The sequence below is a fragment of the Neophocaena asiaeorientalis genome, unplaced genomic scaffold (genome assembly GCF_003031525.2).
Source record: "Neophocaena asiaeorientalis asiaeorientalis breed wild unplaced genomic scaffold, Neophocaena_asiaeorientalis_V1.1 scaffold447, whole genome shotgun sequence".
Classification (NCBI taxonomy): Eukaryota; Metazoa; Chordata; class Mammalia; order Artiodactyla; family Phocoenidae; genus Neophocaena; species Neophocaena asiaeorientalis.
In genome coordinates, this window is record NW_020174372.1 from 2,276,402 (window position 1) to 2,296,466 (window position 20,065).

The 20,065-nt window shown below is 35.6% G+C and overlaps 1 protein-coding gene across 3 annotated transcripts in view; it reads right to left on the reverse strand.

Moving 5' to 3' along the window:
* Nucleotides 1–20,065, reverse strand: part of MBD5 (methyl-CpG binding domain protein 5) — a 153,648-nt gene that overhangs the window by 127,296 nt on the left and 6,287 nt on the right. For 2 of the 3 annotated variants that reach the window (XM_024756260.1, XM_024756256.1), the window contains exon 2: nucleotides 13,459–13,580. The gene's annotated coding sequence lies outside the window, so the exon portion shown is untranslated. Of the gene's footprint in view, nucleotides 1–13,458; nucleotides 13,581–16,362; nucleotides 16,482–20,065 lie in introns of those variants that run through there. The other variant, XM_024756257.1, reaches the window with a different exon arrangement.

The window sequence follows — 20,065 nt, forward strand, 5'->3', positions numbered from 1 at the left end:
TAATTTCTTTAAGCCACAATCACATAGTTGTAGATATCTGGAGTCTGGAATCTTCTTTACTGTAATTTTTATTATTTCCTTGAAATCTACTGAATTTGTTAGGTTTTGGATTTAAAATTTCTCCTTTCCCCTTCCCCAGGTTATGAGAAAGACAGGAAGTAAATGAGAGACCCTAATAATCTATAATAAAACTCTGCTACCACTTATAATTTTTATGTATGTATATTTCTTTTTAAGGGAGATTCAAATGAAAGCAACTTGTCTAAGTGCATTTTTCTTAATCTATTCAATAACATTAAAGAGAAATCACACATGACAGCACAACAAATTAGATGGGAAATACTAAAAAACTGCATTTAAGTGACTAGAGAATTTATAAAGATAGAACTTTGATAAAGAAATGATTCATAGTATAAAGACTTGGCTATAATCAATGTATATTTCTTTAACAGCGCTAAAGCTTACAAGTATCTTTTAATCAAGTACCCAACGGAGCTGCTTAAGACAACAAAGAGAGCAGGAAAAACACTTTTTAGATGTAACATTCCATGAGCTGGCAACAATCCTCTTTAAAGTACCAAAATTTTCATATAGATACAGGTTAGGGGATTTGGATTAGCGAATTTACTCTAGTTATGGAAATATTCTAGGGGTGGTTTAAAAATGGGTCCACAGTATGAAGAAGGGGAAAATGAAATTATATATTTTATCTCATTTAATCATCATTGCCACCCTATGAGATAGTATTTTGATCCTCATAGCTGTCATCTTACTGCAAATAAAGGATTATAAGCTTCTAGAAGTCAAAGGCTGGTTTAAGACTAATTTACTGCTATTCTATGCAAAATCACGTTTATATTCAATGATAAAAGAGATAGGTTGGTATTCAGCAACAGATGGAAAGCACTGCTAGAGTAGGTAGAGATTAGATGATTTCTGAAGAAATTTACTTCTGTTTTAGCCTGGGGAATAATATATTATATAACATATTAATATTTTATGTTATATGATAATAAATATACTTTGCTTAATATTTATTTCATTAAATATTGATCTATTTATGTCTAAGAACATATATTTATGCCATTATTTTAATAACTAGTTTTATTATCTATCATGTGCTAGGTGCTATAAGCATCACATAATTATATCCAGGAAAACTTAGTCTGTTAGTTTATGCTGCTATACTTCAAATGACATTTGATCTGGTCATTTTTCTACTTACGAACATTCAATGACTTCTAGTTAAAGATGGAAGGTAGACCATACATGTTTTTACTTCTTTTAAGACCTACTAAAATGATAGTAAAGTAATAAAAAATAAGTGACACCACGATGTATGGGGGACAGACCATCAATAGATAAGAGATTTCAAAAAATTAATGTGAACAGGAAAATACAGAGAGGAAAATGCTGCGGTGGTGCACAGGAAACCTCAGCCTACAGTAGACATGGAGTGGCAAAAGCTAAGATCGGACCCATCAATCTGCAGAACTACAGAGAGGTTCAAAGGCTCGCGGATGCCCAGTGAGAGGGCAGCAATGAGAGCAGCAGTGAGAGGTTGGGCTGAAAACGGGGGGATTAATTTAAGGTTTGTATAAGGAACAGCTGGCACCCACATCCACTGAAGCAAGGCATTCCTAAAGAAATAATCAAAGGGCTCCTCTTGGGGAAAATCAATCCTATGAATAGCTTTTATCTCTGGCATTTAGGGACCCTCGATTGTAATGAATGGGTCCTGTCCTAGCCACCCTAAACACCTGAAATCAGGAAAAGCTGCCTTTGTATGCAAAGCTCCCAATCAGCTGTTTATTTCCTCACTTATATATGAACCTGTATCCAAGAATTACCAGATATTTAAAGAAAGCTTCCTGCATAAAAAAGAGGAAAAAAAAAAAAAGCAAACAGAAAAATGAAGCTGAATTGGAGGCAATGGGTAACTTAGGGAAAAAAGATGAATTTTAAAAAGAACTCTAGCTAGCATCCTCAGGGACAGTGAGCAGACATCATACACAAAATAATATTAGTGATGATTATAATAGTAACGATAATAGCAAATACATATAAGGCTTACTATATTCCAGATTTTATTCTTAACGTTTTATGTTTACAAACTCATTTAATCCTTAGAACTCTGAGATAAGTACACTATTATTATCCCCATTTCAGATTAGGACAGAGACAGATAATTTAAAATTGCTCAAGGTCACAGAGTTACTACGTGGGAGATAGGGATTCAAGCTCAGTCTGGCTCCAAAATCTGTGCTCTTAATCACTACCCTCTTCATCTTTAAACAAACAAAACTCCCAGAGAATATGAAAGACTCTTGGAAAATGAAAACATAATTTTATATGTCAACCCTCCTATGAATCTCTTTTTTTGGTTTGGTTTTAGGAATTGAGAGCATTGCCTGGAAATAGATTTAAAAAGAAATAGAAAATATTATTATAAAGAAGAGACATTAGATGTTCAGCTCTTGTGGTCCTTCACAGAATAACAACAGCTACAGAAGAAAAGAACAAGAAGAAAAAAAAGGAAGGACATTACTAAAGAAATAGTACAAGATGATTTTCTAGGGATTAAACTCCTCAGATGAAAGTGCTCACTGAATACAACATGAACAGAAAAAAGCCTATAAAATGCACATCATTGGGAACTGAAAACACCAAGAAAAACAAGAATGGACCCCAAAAGTTACCAGAAGGAAAGAACAGGTGAGCTACAAAGGACCAACTCAGGTTGGTGTAAATAAATTTTAAAAGATTGTGGAGCATCACCATCCAAGTTCAGTGGGAAAATGATTTGTACCCTAGAATCCCAGACAACCTACAATTCAGACGGCAGGCAGTTAGATAGGCAGCAACTGCTTATCCTCAGCACATTCTTCAAAGGCGGTACTCTTTCTACAATTTTTAACACAATGATTGTTAAGACTATTATAAAAACAGGCAGTTGTAGAAGTGGCACAAAATGTCAGTTTTTAGACTGTGTCTCATGTAGAGCAAGTAGGCGAACGTGGCACCTTTTAATGCTTTTTCTCCCTCTCCAATACCGATGCACAAACCCCACTTCTCCCCTTTCCCCCAGTCAGGCCCTGCCCCCACGCTTGCACCTTCTGATGTTAGAACCTGGATACACTTCTAGTGAGAATAAAATAAAGAACATTCAAACATGTGAAAGTTCAAAAAGTTTATCATCCATATATTCTTTCTTAGAAAGTTGCTAAGGGATATGCTTCATTAAAGGAGGATGTACAACGATAAAGAGAAAAATTGTGGGTTGAGGAGGAAAGGGAAGCCTTAGGATGACAGTTGTGCAGCCAAAGGATGTAAGGATCTAGAAGAGCAGCTCCCAGGAAAAAGAACAAAAACGAAAAGAGATGCCCAGAATGTTTCACATAATGAAGAGTTGGAAAGAATTGGGAATATGACAAAGAAAAACAATGCAAGAAAAACAAAAATAGGCAATTAGAAATTTTAAGAAAACTGAAAAATGGCCTAAGTAAGGGAATATAACCAAAGAAGACTACTTGGGACTATAATTAATCATTAATTCAAATGATTCTGTATCTGGCACTATTTTAGCCACTGAGATTATAAAAGTGAGGGGAAAAATAGTAAACCAAAAAAATCAAAGAAATTAAAGTAGATAATCCTTGTCTCCTTGAAGCTGTAGTCGAGGACAGGGAGAGTGACAATAATTTTAAAAATTAAGTGAAATACAATGTATGATTTGTATTAACAATAAGTGCTACAGCGAAAAATACAACAGACAGTAAAACAAGAAGCCTAGGTAGGGGAGTTGCTATTTCCGATAAGATGGTCAGGGACAGCCCTACTGAGCAGCTGTCACTTGGGTCAAGAACTTAAGGAAGGGCAGGAACAGTCAATGTGGTCCTGTGGGTGAATGGATGTTCCAGGTGGTGGGAAACAGAAAATGCAAAGGCACTTTTCACACAATAATATATAAATGCTTAATTATGGTTATAAAACAGATGTAAATGGCATCAATTTTGGAAATACAAAAATGAAAGAACTGAGAACAGAACCATGGAGAATGTGGACACACTTATCCTCATCTGCTAGAGAGGACAATCCCAAAGCAGCACCTACAGTTAATGGGATAAGAAATAAAGGTATTATAAAGGTATACTGCTGTATCCACAGTTACAACAGAGAAACCCAAAACAGAGATAAAACCAAATGAAGAATGATAGAGAAAAGGTAGAGGTGGGGTAGGGTTAAGTGAGTGAATTTATAATGCCTCCTTTATTTGTGTGTGTGTGTATGTGTGCGCGCGTTACTATATGATGCCTAAAAGTGATAAATTAAAAACTTTGAGGTGGAAGCAAATTACTTTTACCTGGATAAATGAAGATAAGTATCAGAAGGAAAAGTGGAAAGAGAAGTGAGGCCTCTGTGGGAAAAGGGGAACCAAAGAACTATTGATTTTAACCATGTGCATATATTAATTTGACTTAAGCACACCAACCTACCCACACACACACACACACCCACACACACACACACACACACACCCTTTGCAAGCTCTTAGGATAAATAACACTGCCTACAGGGCCCTGCCTGCCTCACCAGCCTCACTTCATGCCTCCCTCACCTGCACTCTCTGCTCTGACCACACCGGCCCGCTTTCAGTTTCCTGAGCAAGCAAGTCCCTATGCTGTTCCTTCCATCTGAAATGTTTGGCCCAATATTCACCTCCAGGCTGACTTATCCATTAGGTACAGCGGGCACAAGTGCCTAGGGCCCAAAATACTTTTAGGAGTCCATGAAATTGTTTCACTTTCTATTAAAATAAGGAAAAAAACCCACTTTTCGTTGAAAGAAAATGTTTTAGTATATAATACTAACATATTTGTCTTCACACCAGTATAATCACAAAATACAATTTTTAATATTCTTATGGAGGAAGGGGCCCATGAAGGCAAAAGTGTCTAGGGCCTATAAAAGTCACAGTGTGGCCCCTGCCTATCCTACTCCCCATTTCCACCTGACCTTGTGGATCCTACTCATCCCTCAGATCTCAGCCAAAAAGCCCCTTCTTCGGAGATCCTTTGCCTGATTTTCCTAGACTATATGAGGTCCCTACATATGTTCTTGCATTACCTTATAATGTGGAAATGAAATAAATTGTGTAATTTTCTGTTTAATGAAATCAGAAACTGTGCCTACCTCATTTACCACTATGTTCCCAGTACAAAGCCTTATATGTATTGATGTGAGGCCATGTAGGACTGAGAATTTTCTACTGTGGCTCCCTCAAGCCCTGGTTCAGGTTTCTGATCCCAAATTTACTACTTACTATTTAATCTCTTATTGATTCAGTTTCCTCATTTAAAATTGGGGATAATAATGGAGTTTTGAGTTAGAATGTGAATTAGAATAGTGACCAGCATATAGTAAACCCTATATAAAGCCTCGTTACCCTTCTTCATGTTATTAGATGATTACGAGAACACTACCCTTTTTATTAGTATTATCATCATTATTATTCCATACATTGGGTGAGTTAAGTAAATGTTTTAGTTTGTTAATTTTCTCCCTCTTACTATCTATTATGTAAATATGTTTTAAAAGAGGGTGGAGTCATTTTAAGAACTTAAGTCACAAAGTTTTTAGAGAAGAGTTAGAGCAAAGAGCTATAAGGATCGAAGGAAATGGAGATTTTGGTAATTGAAAATACATAATTATCCACGAATTCAAAACTTCAGGGCTTTCAAAATAGCCACACTAACCAGTTCATAATTTTACCTGATAAGATCGGGCTAGAAGAATGTTTTTAGCAAAGAGTAGTAAATCAGAATTCTCTCAAACATAAATTTCCATGAAAATCTAATAAAAATGAGAGGTGGAATTTATTATCTTCTTAAAAAAAATCTTACCCATTTCCCCTGAATAGATGCTCTACACAGTTGAACACAATTTTCAATAGTGATATTACTTTCTTGGGGTTACAGTTTTTTAATACATAATTCCATCTGAGGGTAAATAAAAATACATACCCCCAAAGCAGTAAAAATAAAATAAAGCAACAGTAAATGAAAAGCCTGCCAACGGTTTTCGTTTTGGTAAACATTTATCTTAACATTTAAGCTTCAGACTCCTGAGATGACCCTTGGGATAAAATGACAGACTCAAGTCTCGATTCCTTCTGGTATTTCAAACAATACTCCACAAACTAAGGACCATTTATTTTGAGGATAAATGACTGTCTAGGAGGATTAATGTCCTCGGGCTTTGTCTGGGGTCTGTAATCTCACCTAATCATTATTCACAATCACCCAGAAAAGCCTCAAGCTAAAACTGTGATTGCTACTTAGAACTAAACTTGCAAATTCATTAAAAAAATTCTTTCTTCTTTCATGATTTCATTTTTTTGCTTAATTCATGTGCACCTTTAGACACGAACTGCAGCAAATATTAAAACCTAGAGCAACAGTCAACATGTTTTGAGTGTTGCTTTCTTCATTAATTTATGAAAGAGATAAGCCATCCTTTATTTGAAAACCAAAATAAAATTTATAAATGCAAAAATGAATTGAGGGATGCAGCATTCCCTGAAAATAAGGGAATAATCTAGAGTCAAATCATGCCACAAATTTCTTTAATTAGACCTTTCACATTATTTTTCCTTAGGATGTAATTTCTTGCCATCGTTCTTGCCAAAACTTTCCATTCCTGCTTTATCTCTAGGATTGACTGCTGGAATCCTCTCTCTGTTCTTCCAGTAACTCTGTCTACTTTAGTTGATAGAGAAATACAATTTCTTACTGATTATAACATTTAGGAGTCTCTTCTCTGAATAACAGCAATTAAGAGTGAGGGCTATGTGTCTCGGGCTGCCTGGGTTAGAGTCAGATTCCTTACCTCTGTAAAAGGGGATAATAAAAGATTTTACCTCAAAGCACACTGTAAGGATTAAATGAAATAAATAATTCAAAGTATTTAGTAGATTGACTGTTACATAGTAAGCACTGAATAACTGCTATTATTGCTAATAATGATAACTTTTTAGAACCTTTTATTTATAATACTTCTTAAATATCTTCTGAGAAAACTGGATAAAGAAACATTCTTGTGACTTTGGATAAGCTTCAGCTAAGCTCTCTGCTCTTCTGTTTTCTCATTTATAAAATGAAATAATCTGGCAATATTAACCTAAAGGAGTCTCTTAACTATAAAAACTTACATGATATTACTTAGCTGTGACGAAGGTACAGATTTATTTTCCTTCTCTGCATTTGATATGTATTGACAATCTTATTTCCAGTTGAGACTAACTCTGGTTTTTTTTATCCTTCTTCTTTGAATAAGAATCATGTCTAATGATATTCTGTACTCTTTCTGGCATTAGTAATCATGAGATCCTTTCTTAACTTCTTATGATGAACTTTTACATTCAGTATCAAACCCCAAAGAAGGCCTTAAGATGGTATTGCTTTCTTCTGAACTGATAGCTCAAAAACTAATCAGATATTAACCACATATAACAAATGAAATTCTATCTAATCCACGGATTAAAAAAAACCCAAAACAAACCCTGTTATGTTTCTGGAGAGGCGTATACAAAGTTTTACTCAAAAGGCTTGGAAAGTCTTTTTAATATAGTAACATAATTCACAATTTAGGATAGTGCCTTCTGAGGACAGGAAAATAAAATTCATATCATGGTATAAGAAGAGTTATAGATTCTAATAAGGCATAACTTTAGTAAAAAAGGAAGCTGAAGCTTTTTATTAAGATATAACTTTAGGGGCTTCCCTGGTGGCGCAGTGGTTGAGAATCTGCCTGCTAATGCAGGGGACACAGGTTCAAGCCCTGGTCTGGAAGGATCCCACATGCTGCAGAGCAGCTAGGCCCGTGAGCCACAACTACTGAGCCTGCGCGTCTGGAGCTTGTGCTCCACAACAAGAGAGGCCGCGATAGTGAGAGGCCCTCGCACCGTGATGAAGAGTGGCCCCCGCTTGCCACAACTAGAGAAAGCCCTCGCATAGAAATGAAGACCCAACACAGCAAAAATAAATAATTAATAAACTCCTACCCTCAACATCTAAAAAAATAAAAAATGATTAAAAGAACAGGATTTGGTTAAAAAAAAAAGATATAACTTTAGTAACAAAAAAGTTATACGGATATCATACAGATATGTATATTTAATCAATGAGACAGGAGTAACATAAGTATTTAGTATAATTAAATTCTCATAGAGGCTATTTTAAAATCCTAAATTATGTAACAATAATCTTAACTAATGCTGACGTTTGGTTTAACATTATAAGTATCTTGTAGTGAAAGTCAGTGATTCCAGCAAGACAAACTATGGCAGATGTAAAATACAGGTTAGTTAAAAATACCTTTAAAGTCAGTGTGCATACTGAAGTACTTAATGATTTAATATCTGAATTTGCTTCAAAATAATATAGACGATATAAGTGAAACAAGATTAGCTGTGAGTTCTTAATTACTGAAGCCAGACTGAGGTACATGGAGGTTCATTATACTATTCTGCCAAATACTCTGTGTTTAAAACCGTCCGTAATATACATAGTTCAAAAAAAAAAAAAAAGCCAATGTACCAGCAGACAACCAAAAAATTACAATACATAACATACAAAAAGAAAAAGCAACCCAAACACAACACCAAAGATAGTTATCAAATCACAAGAGAAGAGAACAAAAGAGAAAGGGAAGAAGAAAGACCTACAAAAACAAATCCAAAACAATTAAGAAAACGTCAATAGGAACATACATATCAATAATTACCTTAAATGTAAATGGATTAAATGCTCCAACCAAAAGAAAAAGACTGGCTGAATGGATACGAAAACAAGACCCATGTATATGCTGTCTAAAAGAGACCCACTTCAGCTCTAGGGACACATACAGACTGAAAATGAGGGGATAGAAAAAGGTATTCCATACAAATAGAAACCAAAAGAAAGCTAGAGTAGCAGCTTTTTAATCAGATAAACTTTAAATAAAGTTTAATCAGATAAACTAAAAATAAACTTTAAAATAAAGACTGTTACAAGACACAAGGAAGGACACTACATAATGATGAAGGGACCAATTCAAGAAGAAGACATAACAATTGTAAATATATATGCACCCAACATAGGAGCACCTCAATATATAAGGCAAATGCTAACAGCCATAAAATGAGAAACTGACAGTAACACAATAATAGTGGGGGATTTTAACACCCCAATTACCCCAATGGACAAATCATCCACACAGAAGACCAATAAGGAAACACAAGCCTTAAATGACACATTAGACGAGAGAGACTTAATTGATATTGATAGGACATTCCATCCAAAAGCAGCAGAATACACTTTCTTCTCAAGTGCGCATGGAACATTCTCCAGGAGAGTTCACATCCTGGTCCACAAATCAAGCTTTGGTAAATTTAAGAAAATTGAAATCATATCAAGCATCTTTTCTGACCACAACTCAATGAGATTAGAAATCAATTATAGGAAAAAAACTGTAAAAAACACAAACACATGGAGGCTAAACAATGTTACTAAACAACCAATGGATAACTGAAGAAATTAAAGAAGAAATAAAAAAATACCTAGAGGCAAACAACAATGAAGACACAATGATCCAAAACCTATGGGATGCAGCAAAAGCAGTTCTGAAAGGGAGGTTTATAACAATGCAATCTTACCTCAGGAAACAAGAAAGATCTCAAATAAACAACCTAAAAACACAACTAAAGCAACTAGAGAAAGAAGAACAAACAAAACCCAAAGTTAGTAGAATGAAAGAAATCATAAAGATCAGACCAGAAATAAATGAAATACAGATGAAGAAAACAATGGCAAAGATCAATAAAACTAAAAGCTGTTTCTTTGAGAAGATAAACAAAATTGATAAATCTTATGCCAGACTCATCAGCAAAAAAAGGGACAGGACTCAAATCAATAAAATTAGAAATGAAAAAGGAGAAGTTACAACTGACACCACAAATACAAAGCATCAAAAGAGACTACTATAAGCAACTATATGCCAATAACATGGACAACTTAGAAGAACTGGACAAACTCTGAGAAAGGTACAACTTTCCAAGCCTGAACCAGGAAGAAATAGACAATATGAACAGACCAATTACAAGTAATGAGATTGAAACTGTGATTAAAAACTTCAAACACACAAAAAGTCCAGGACTAGATGGCTTCACAGGTGAATTCTATCAAATATTTAGAGAAGAGTTAACACCAATCCTTCTCAAACTCTTCCAAAAAATTGCAGAGGAACAAATACTCTCAAACTCATTCTATGAGGCCACCATCATCCTGATACCAAAACCAGACAAAGATATCATAAACAAAGAAAATTACAGGCCAATATTACTGATGAATGTAGACGCAAAAATCCTCAACAAAAGACTAGCAAACCGAATCCAACAACACATTAAAAAGATCACACACCATGATCAAGTGGAATATATCCCAGGGACACAAGGATTCTTCAACATACACAAACCAATCAATTTATACACCACATTAACAAACTGAAGAAAAAAAACCATATGATCATCTTAATAGATGCAGAAAAAGCTTTTCACAAAACTCAACACCTATTTATGATAAAAACTCTCCAGACAGTGGACACGGAGGTAACATACCTCAACATAATAAAGGCCATATACAACACACCCACAGCAAACATTATTCTCAATGGTGAAAAACTGAAAGCATTTTCTCAAAGATCAAGAACAAGACAAAGATGTCCACTCTAGCCACTCTGGTTCAACATAGTTTTGTAAGTCCTAGCCACAGCAATCAGAGAAGAAAAAGAAAGAAATCCAAATTGGAAAAGAAGAAGTAAAACTGAAACTGTTTGCAGATGACATGATACTATACATAGAAAATCCTAAAGATGCTACCAGAAAACTACTAGAGCTCATCAATGAGTTTGGTAAAGTTGCAGGATACATAATTAATACATAGAAATCTCTTGCATTCCTACACACTAACAACGAAAGTTCAGAAAGAGAAATTAAGGAAACAATCCCATTTACCATCGCATCAAAAAGAATAAAATACCTAGGAATAAACCTACTTAAGGAGGCAAAAGACCTGTACTCTGAAAACTATAAGATACTGATGAAAGAAATCAAAGATGACACAAAGAAATGGAGAGATATACCATGTTCTTGGATTGGAAGAATCAATATTATCAAAATGACTATACTAGCCAAGGCAATCTACAGATTCAATGGAATCCCTATCAAACTAACAATGGCATTTTTCACAGAACTAGAAAAATTTTTTTTACAATTTTACAACACAAAAGACGCTGAAGAGCCAAAGCATCCTGAGAAAGAAAAACAGAGCTGGAGGAATCAGGCTCCCTGACTTCAGACTATTCTACAAAGCTACAGTAATCAAAACCATATGGTAATGGCACAAAAACAGAAATATAGATCAATAAAACAGGATAGAAAGTCCAGAGATAAACCCACACACCTATTGTCAACTAATCTATGACAAAGGAGGCAAGAATATACAATGGAGAAAAGATGGTCCCTTCAATAAGTAGTGTGGGGAAAACTGGACAGTTACATGTAAAAGAAAAAAATTAGAACACTCCCTAACATCATACACAAAATAAACTCAAAATGGATTAAAGACCTAAATGTAAGGTGGCAAAGTATAAAACTCTTAGAGGAAAACATAGGCAGAACATTCTCTGACATAAATTGCAGAAAGATCTTTTTTGGCCCACCTCCTAGAGTAATGAAAACAAAAACAAAAATAAACAAATGGGACCTAATGAAACTTAAAAGCTTTTGCACAGCAAAGGAAACCATAAACAAAATGAAAAGACAACCCACAGAATGGGAGAAAAGATTTGCAAATGAAGTGACCAGGGAGGGATTCATCTCCAATATATATAAACAGTTCATGCAGCTCAATAACAAAAAAACAAACAACCCAATCAAAAAATGAGCAGAAGACCTAAACAGACATTTCTCCAAAGAAGGCATACAGATGGCCAACAAACACATGAAAAGATGCTCAACATCACTAATTATTAGAGAAAAGCAAATCAAAACTACAATGAGTTATCACCTCACACCAGTCAGAATGGCCATCATCAAAAAGTCTACAAACAATAAATGCTGGAGAGGGTGTGGGGAAAAGGGAACCCTCCTGCACTGTTGGTGGGAATGTAAATTGCTACAGCCACTATGGAGAACAGTATGGAGGTTCCTTAAAAAACTAAAAATAGAAGTACCATGCGATCCAGCAATCCCACTCCTGGGCATATATCTGGACAAAACCATAATTTGAAAAGATACATGCACCCCAATGTTCACTGCCGCTCTATTTACAATAGCCAAGACATGGAAGCAGCCTAAATGTCCATCGACAGAGGAATGAATAAAGAAGATGTGGTGCATATATACAATGGAATATAATTCAGCCATAAAAAAGAACAAAATAATGCCATTTGCAGCAACATGGATGGACCCAGAGATTGTCATACTGAGTGAAGTAAGTCAGACAGAGAAGGACAAGTATCGTATAATATCGCTTATATATGGAATCTAAAAAAATGATACAAATGAACTTATTTGCAAAATAGAAACAGAGTTACAGATGTAGAAAACAAACTTACGGTTACCAAGGGGGAAAGTGGTAGGGAGGAATTAATTGGGAGATTGGGATTGATATATACACAGTACTATAAATAAAGTAGACAATCAACAAGGATCCACTGTATAGCACAAGGAAGTCTACTCAATATTCTGTGATAACCTATATAGGAAAAGAATCTGAAAAAGAACGGATATAGGTATATGTATAACTGAATCACTTTGCTGTACACCTGAAATGAACACAACATTGTAAATCAACTACACTCTAATATAAAATTAAATTAAATTTAAAAAAATTAAAAAAGAAGCATTCTAGCCAAGGAGCATTTATATTCTATTATTTCTAGTCATAATATATGTACATATGTATATAATAATACATAATGCATAATTATATATGTATTATTATGCATCATATAGACATATAAATCAATAAATTCAGAAAGACATGACAACATATAAAAAGTACTTATCTCAAGGTGGTAAGATTACTCTACTTTTCCATATTGTCTTTTTTTTTTTTTACAATAAACATGTATTAATTTTATAATAGAAATATTCTTTAGAGGTGTTTGTATGTCAACTATTTCGAGAAGTCCAGCATTTTATTTTTTGAATTTTAGAATTTTATTTATTTTTTTATACAGCAGGTTCTTATTAGTTATCCATTTTATACATATTAGTGTATATATGTCAATCCCAATCTCCCAATTGGCATTTTAATCTATAGATGTCAGATGTTTTTCATATTCAATAAATATTAAGTTCACAGACAAGAAAACTATAATTATATGAAGAATTCATGCAGAGAAAACAACTCCTACCTTCTGCAGAGAAACTGATAAAAACATAACATGTGCTGTGAGACCCAGCAGCGTAATGGAGGCAGTAAATCTCTAGATGCTCTATGCCTTTACGAGTCCCTATAAAGGAGTACCTCTTCTCTCTGTAACAGAAATAACATAGACACACACATTTATTTAAAGGAATGTAAATTATCCTTAAGTACACACTGGAGCTATATAGGCTGCTGCCTGTTTTCAAGTGGGGTCTCACAGAAAAACAGTTGGAAATATTACCACTTTTTAAAAAAAATAAATTTATTTATTTATTTTTGGCTGCATTGGGTCTTTGTTGCTGTGTGCAAGCTTTCTCTAGTTGCGGTGCACGGCGGCTACCCTTCATTGCGGTACGTGGGCTTCTCATTGTGGTGGCTTCTCTTGTTGCAGATCATGGGCTCTAGGCGCGTAGGCTTCGGTAGTTGTGGCAAGCGGGCTCAGTAGTTGTGGTTCGTGGGCTCTAGAGCACAGGCTCAGCAGTTGTGGAGGATGGGCTTAGCTGCTCTGCAGCATGTGGGATCTTCACGGACCAGGGATCAAAGCCGTGTCCCCTGAATTGGCAGGCGGATTCTTAACCTCTGTGCCACCAGGGAAGTCCTATTTTTTTTTTTAATTTACCATTTTAACCATTTCGTTTATTTACTTTTGACTGTATTGGGTCTTAGTTGTGGCATGAGGGACCTTTGTTTTGCCATGTGGGCTTCTTAGTTGCGGCATGCATGCGGGATCTAGTTCCCCAACCAGGGACTGCATCCACGCCCTCTGCATTGGAAGCATGGAGTCTTAACCAGTGGACCACCAGGGAAGTCCCCCATTACCACTTATTTGTTATATGACCTTGGGAACATTACTCATCCTCTCTGTGCCTTAGTTTCCTCATCTGTAAATAGGGATAATAACAGTACCCAAGTAGAAGGGTTATTATAAAGATTAATATTCATAAAGTACAACAGTGCCAGATACAATAACAATAGTGTATGCCATATATGTGGTTTTTAAAGATAAATACCTGAGTGGGGTTGATTATATTAATAGAGACTCTTCACAGAGCATATTACTTTCAGTGATATTTTACTTCTGTTAACATCTCAAGTAATTCTCACTTCAGTGCTATGAATGGATATTATTACCACCTGGCCCTCCGCTTTGCAAATCAGATTTTTATCAGAGCTCCCCAAACTGTTACAAACTCACAAGAACTGATAAATTTAAAAAGGCAACTTTTTGTTGTTCCAAAATGATAGCAAATGGACTGGATATAATACTATTTCCTGCTACCTGGTCTATTTAAGTAGAAACCACTTAGAAACTACCTGTTTAGTGTAAAGTTAAAGCAAGTAGAATTGAAAAACTCAAACTGGATCTTCCATCAAACCATAATAGTGTGCTTTTCTACTGTGTTACTAATCTCCTCTTACACTTGATATGATACCTTGAGAAAGCACAACATCACCGTGGAATATTCTTGCCAAGAATGTTTAATCTCAATCTAATAATCAAAAAAAAAATCAGAAAAATCTAAATTAAGGGACATCTTGCAAACAATTTGCCCAGACTTTTAAAACATGTCAACAACATGACACAGGAAGGCTGGGAATTTTTCTTTTTTTAAGTTTAAAGGAGATTAAATGGATATGACAACTGAATACAATGCATGATCCTTGACTGGATCTTGGAATCAGGGGGAAAAAAGACAGCTATAATTACTGAACAGTTGGGACAGACTTTAAAAACAGACTTTAAAAATCCCTATTAGTTAATACATTTAAAATTAGGTGGATTATTCCTGTAAATAAAAATTATTCATTCATGCATTTATATGCATCATAATTAATTAAACATCTATTCAGTGTGATAGGCCTGCAGATAATAAAAATTCTTACAAGTAACAGACCTTAAAATACAGTCTTAGCCTGGTCAAAGAGGTCAGGTGAAGGGTAGTGCGGACCCCTCTATCTTAGTCTGGCAAGTTAGCAAAGTGGCTAAACCACCATCTGATATATTTGGGACTCAGGCCATCTTCCTACTGAAGTGTTTTCCCTTCTAATGAAGGGGAAAAATTCAGAATGTTGGAGCAGGCTGCTGCTTCATGCAGCCTTCAATAAAGTTCTACAAGAAAGAGTGGCACATCAGGAAGCAGAGAAGGGAAAAAAAGATAGCTTTGCCAAAAGAGCTACTTTCTGTCTGTGGATGAGAATCAGATGATCTGGAGCTTGGCAGGACTGAAGAAGCCAAATTATAAATGTTTTATAATTATCTTTTATTTATTTTTGAATAGGTTATTTGCATGATATAGAATTTGAGAGATATAAAAAGGCAGTGAAAAATTTCCCATCCAGTCTTGTCCCCCAGACATCTATTTTCCCTCCCCAGAGGCAATCCCTGCTACCGCTCATGTATTCTTCCAGAAATGTTTAATGCATTGCCATATCTATACATGTATTTACAGAAATGGAGCAGGTTATACACTCTGTTCTATACCTTCCTTTCTTTATGTAATATGTTTTGTCAATTGATCACTTCAGTACATAGAGAGCTGCATTATTATATATTATTTTCATAAAGCTTATACTGTAAAAACTACAGAGTAGAGAAGAACGCAAGACGATACAACAGGTGTTTTCCCATGGAAAGGAAAAAAAATACTGTCCACCAGACAAAAAAGAGCGTCGAGGTATCTGAGGGTAGAGTACTGAAGATGACGACTGAGAAAGGTAGCTGGGAGGATTTGTCTGAAGACATCTTTGGATTCAGAGAGTACCAGTGCATTGTGGCAGAACATCTGAAAAGTTACTGAAGCCTTTGCCATGAGAGGGGTGCAAAATTGGCTAAGACTGATCTGGCAGATATTAAGGAGACTGGGGTTTGAGGAAACAGGGTGAAGAGTACCTGGTCCTCACAACTGGAGACCACAGCAAGAACCGCAGCAGTAGACTAAGTATATGACGTCCAGAGGCCCAGCAAGAGGAAACACATCTCAGCGGATGACGGCACATAGTGCCCAAATGCCAAGGGCCCTGAGTAACTCAGCAGAGACCAGCAAGCAGAGAGAAGAATGTGGAAGCCCATGCTTATCCGCTAATATCAGGACGATATGAGTCTCCCCAGGAACTTGGGGAAGAGCAGAAGGGAAGGAGAGGATAAGAAGAATCTTAGTTTAAAGCCTAAATTGACTCGATTTTAACTCAGAAGTGACCAAGTTACTACCAGCTGGTAAGATTAAGTTTTCCTTTATCTATGGAAGTGATGGGGTGGGGGGACCAGGAGAAGAGGTTTGTGAGTTAATCCTGTTCACACATAGGCAAACGGTCTTTTACACCTACATAGCTCATAAGGCTGTTACAAGGATTCAATGAAATGGTTGTGTGAAAATGTACAAAGAATAAATGGTGTGATTTTCTGGTTACAATTTTTTTTATATCTTTATTGGAGTATAATTGCTTTACAATGTTGCATTAGTTTCTGCTGGTTACAGTTTTTGATAGCAACTTTTCTGTGACTTCCCCCCAAGTTCTGGGGAAGTTTACGGTGGTCCTATATTTCCAAATTTTATTATACACGGCCACTTCCAAAGAGTATTAGCTTTGAAGTAAGTGAATCTTCAGTTCAAATTCTACCTCTGTCACCCACTAGCTGTAAGAATCTGGGGAAGTAACTTAACTTCTCTGAGTCTCTGAATCTTTATTCATAAAACATAGTGTGACAATCAAAAATTATGTTATACTGTATTAAGTGAAATAATGAAATGTACACACGACACTGTCTTTAATAACCAAAAATCACTGTATACATATATTAAGTAAGATAATGAAACAAACAATTACTTCCTCTAAAGGTTAAACAATGTTGCCCAGTTTTTGATTTGGAAATTTTGATAATCTTGTCCATGTCCTGACTCTAATATATTGAGCTCTGTAATATATGGCTCTTAGTTATTGTTCCCAGGGCAATGGAGTACTAAACATCCCCACACACTGTGAAGAAAGCAGGCCTGTGTCATAATAAAAGCATTCAATATAAAATATATGATACATAACCAGCAATCTCTTCAAGTCTTACTCTGAGACTGAGTATAGGAATTGGATATGGTAATTTCCCATTTTCTTAAAATAGAAATTATCTTTTTGAAAAAGATATTTAAAAAAAAGGTATTTATGTCAAATCTAACACGTTAGAAAGAAAAACTACTCAGTAGATAATAATGTTGATTTCTGGTTAAAGATGGTAGATTGAACATATACTTAATTCCATCCCCTTTCAAAACCACATTAAAATACAATATAATATTAAATATTTCATTAAAAAGCATGAAACAAGAAAGAAAAAGAGAATGAGGGATGAACGACAGTACCAAAATTTGGAAACTAGACAGCAGAAGGACTACAGCTAACTGACTTAGCAAATCCAAACAAACTAAATCTTAAACTAGTAGGAGATAAAGCCAGGAAAAAGTTTTATTTGCATTACAGTTTCCAAGAAACTTAGTAATTGGTAGCACCCAGACTTATGGAAGTAGTTTAAAGGTAGAAATAAGAGCAAGGCTGGTTGGAAGTCTGTTTAAGAATTAGTTTCTTGCATTCCCTCTCTACCATCTGCAACTGGACAAGTACCCCTCCCTCTATCATCCTAGCCAAAGACAATGTTTATTCTTTGGAGTGGTAAAACAGAAAGTTCCCAAACTGGGAAATTTGGAGAATTCTGGTCAGCAGAGTACTCTACTGAAAACAGAACTGAATGAAATTTTATACTTTGAATATGACATCCCAAGTCCTCTTCTACTTAGTTTGTAAAATGCTAGTAGCGCATCTTATAACCTCTAGGTAGGAGAGTGAAAGATTCTTCTTTGGAGAATCTAACTGGATTAAAGAGAATCTAACTGGATTAAAAACTGGATTAAAGTTCTCAATAAATTGACACTGGGAGTTCCTGAACAAAACAGCATAGTCAGATCTATGGAATGCACAGTCATCAAGCCCCAATTATGTATTATCCAGATATCCCCCTTTCTTTAAACATGAGCAGTGGGAAATTAATGGATTAAGTGTGAAGCTGAAAAAAAATCAAGAAGTAGAAATATAATCATTTATTTAGAGATATTCTTCTTCATAAACACCAAAAGAAACACCTAGAAAGAACCGAAAGTGATTGCTTCTGGTAATTGGAAAAATGGTGAAAAGAGGTGTAAAACAGGAAACTGCTAATTTCTTTTAAAAATAAGTCTTGTAGGACTACTTGATTTTTTAAACTATGTGCATGTGTAACTTTGATAAATATAGAACAGTATAAAATTAACATTAACAATGATCTGTAGGAACTTAGCAATTCAAATTTAAATTCTTAAATGTGGCTGCGTATGAACTGCTGTACTGTCCAACCTTAAAGGGTAAGTTTCTAGAAAACAGGTGTTACACCAGACAAATATCTGCTATGGCAGCCAGCACATGGCAGGTAACTAAACATTGCTACTTTAACTGGTAACAATGAAAAACAAAAACAGGCACTGTGGTGGGTTCTAGACCTCCTGGGTTCAAATCTTGACTCTAACCCTTTCTAGTTATATAGTCTTGGACAAGATATTAAATCTCTTTTTGTTTATGCTTCCTTATCTGTAAAATCCTCATTTCATAGGAATGTTGTGAGTGTTAACATATATTATAGGAAGAGTGTTTAGCACGGTGCCTGAGGCATAAGGAATGGTTAATAAATGTTAGCTATTTTAATTTTTATCCCCAAATCCTAACTCTGGATGTTAAGGATCATGTCTACTGTACCTCCTACTACTCCCTTGCACAGACCTCACGACATTTTATTTCCCACAAATGTCTTGTTCAACAGCTCTAACCCTAATCATCACCCTAAAATCAATATTGCCTGGTTCACTTCAAAACACAAACTAGAAATAAATACCTGGAACCACCTCTTTTGTCTTATCCATTCTTACTTTCCTTTTCCTTTAAGGCAGCCTGGAGGAGAATTTGTAAGCAGAGGACCTAAGTTTGGGCAGATCATTTAGCCTCTCTGACTATCCATTTTCTCATCTGTTAAGAGATGATAATACCTGCTGGAGTGGATACTTGAAATTTGTCTCTCCACCATGCTTTCCTGCTATTTCTGCTAACTGTATACCAATTTTCCTTTTGACAACTCACCCGTTAGACAGCTTTAGAGGTGGGCCTAACTGCCAAAGCCAGTCTGCATAGCCCCCTATCCCTCGGTCCACAGTGAGGTTTCCAAGGATGGATACTTAATCAGATCAGGACCACTGACACTCAAAACTGTCAGTGACAACAAGTGTGGAGCTGACAATGAAGCCAATTCAGGGGATAAGAACTGCGAGCCTCAGATTAGTCTTTCTGGAGACCATTCTATCCTATAAACCACAATATCTCCTTTTAGCCTAAGCTTGTGTCTGTAGATGGATACTTAATCAGATCAGGACCACTGACACTCAAAACTGTCAGTGACAACAAGTGTGGAGCTGACAATGAAGCCAATTCAGGGGATAAGAACTGCGAGCCTCAGATTAGTCTTTCTGGAGACCATTCTATCCTATAAACCACAATATCTCCTTTTAGCCTAAGCTTGTGTCTGT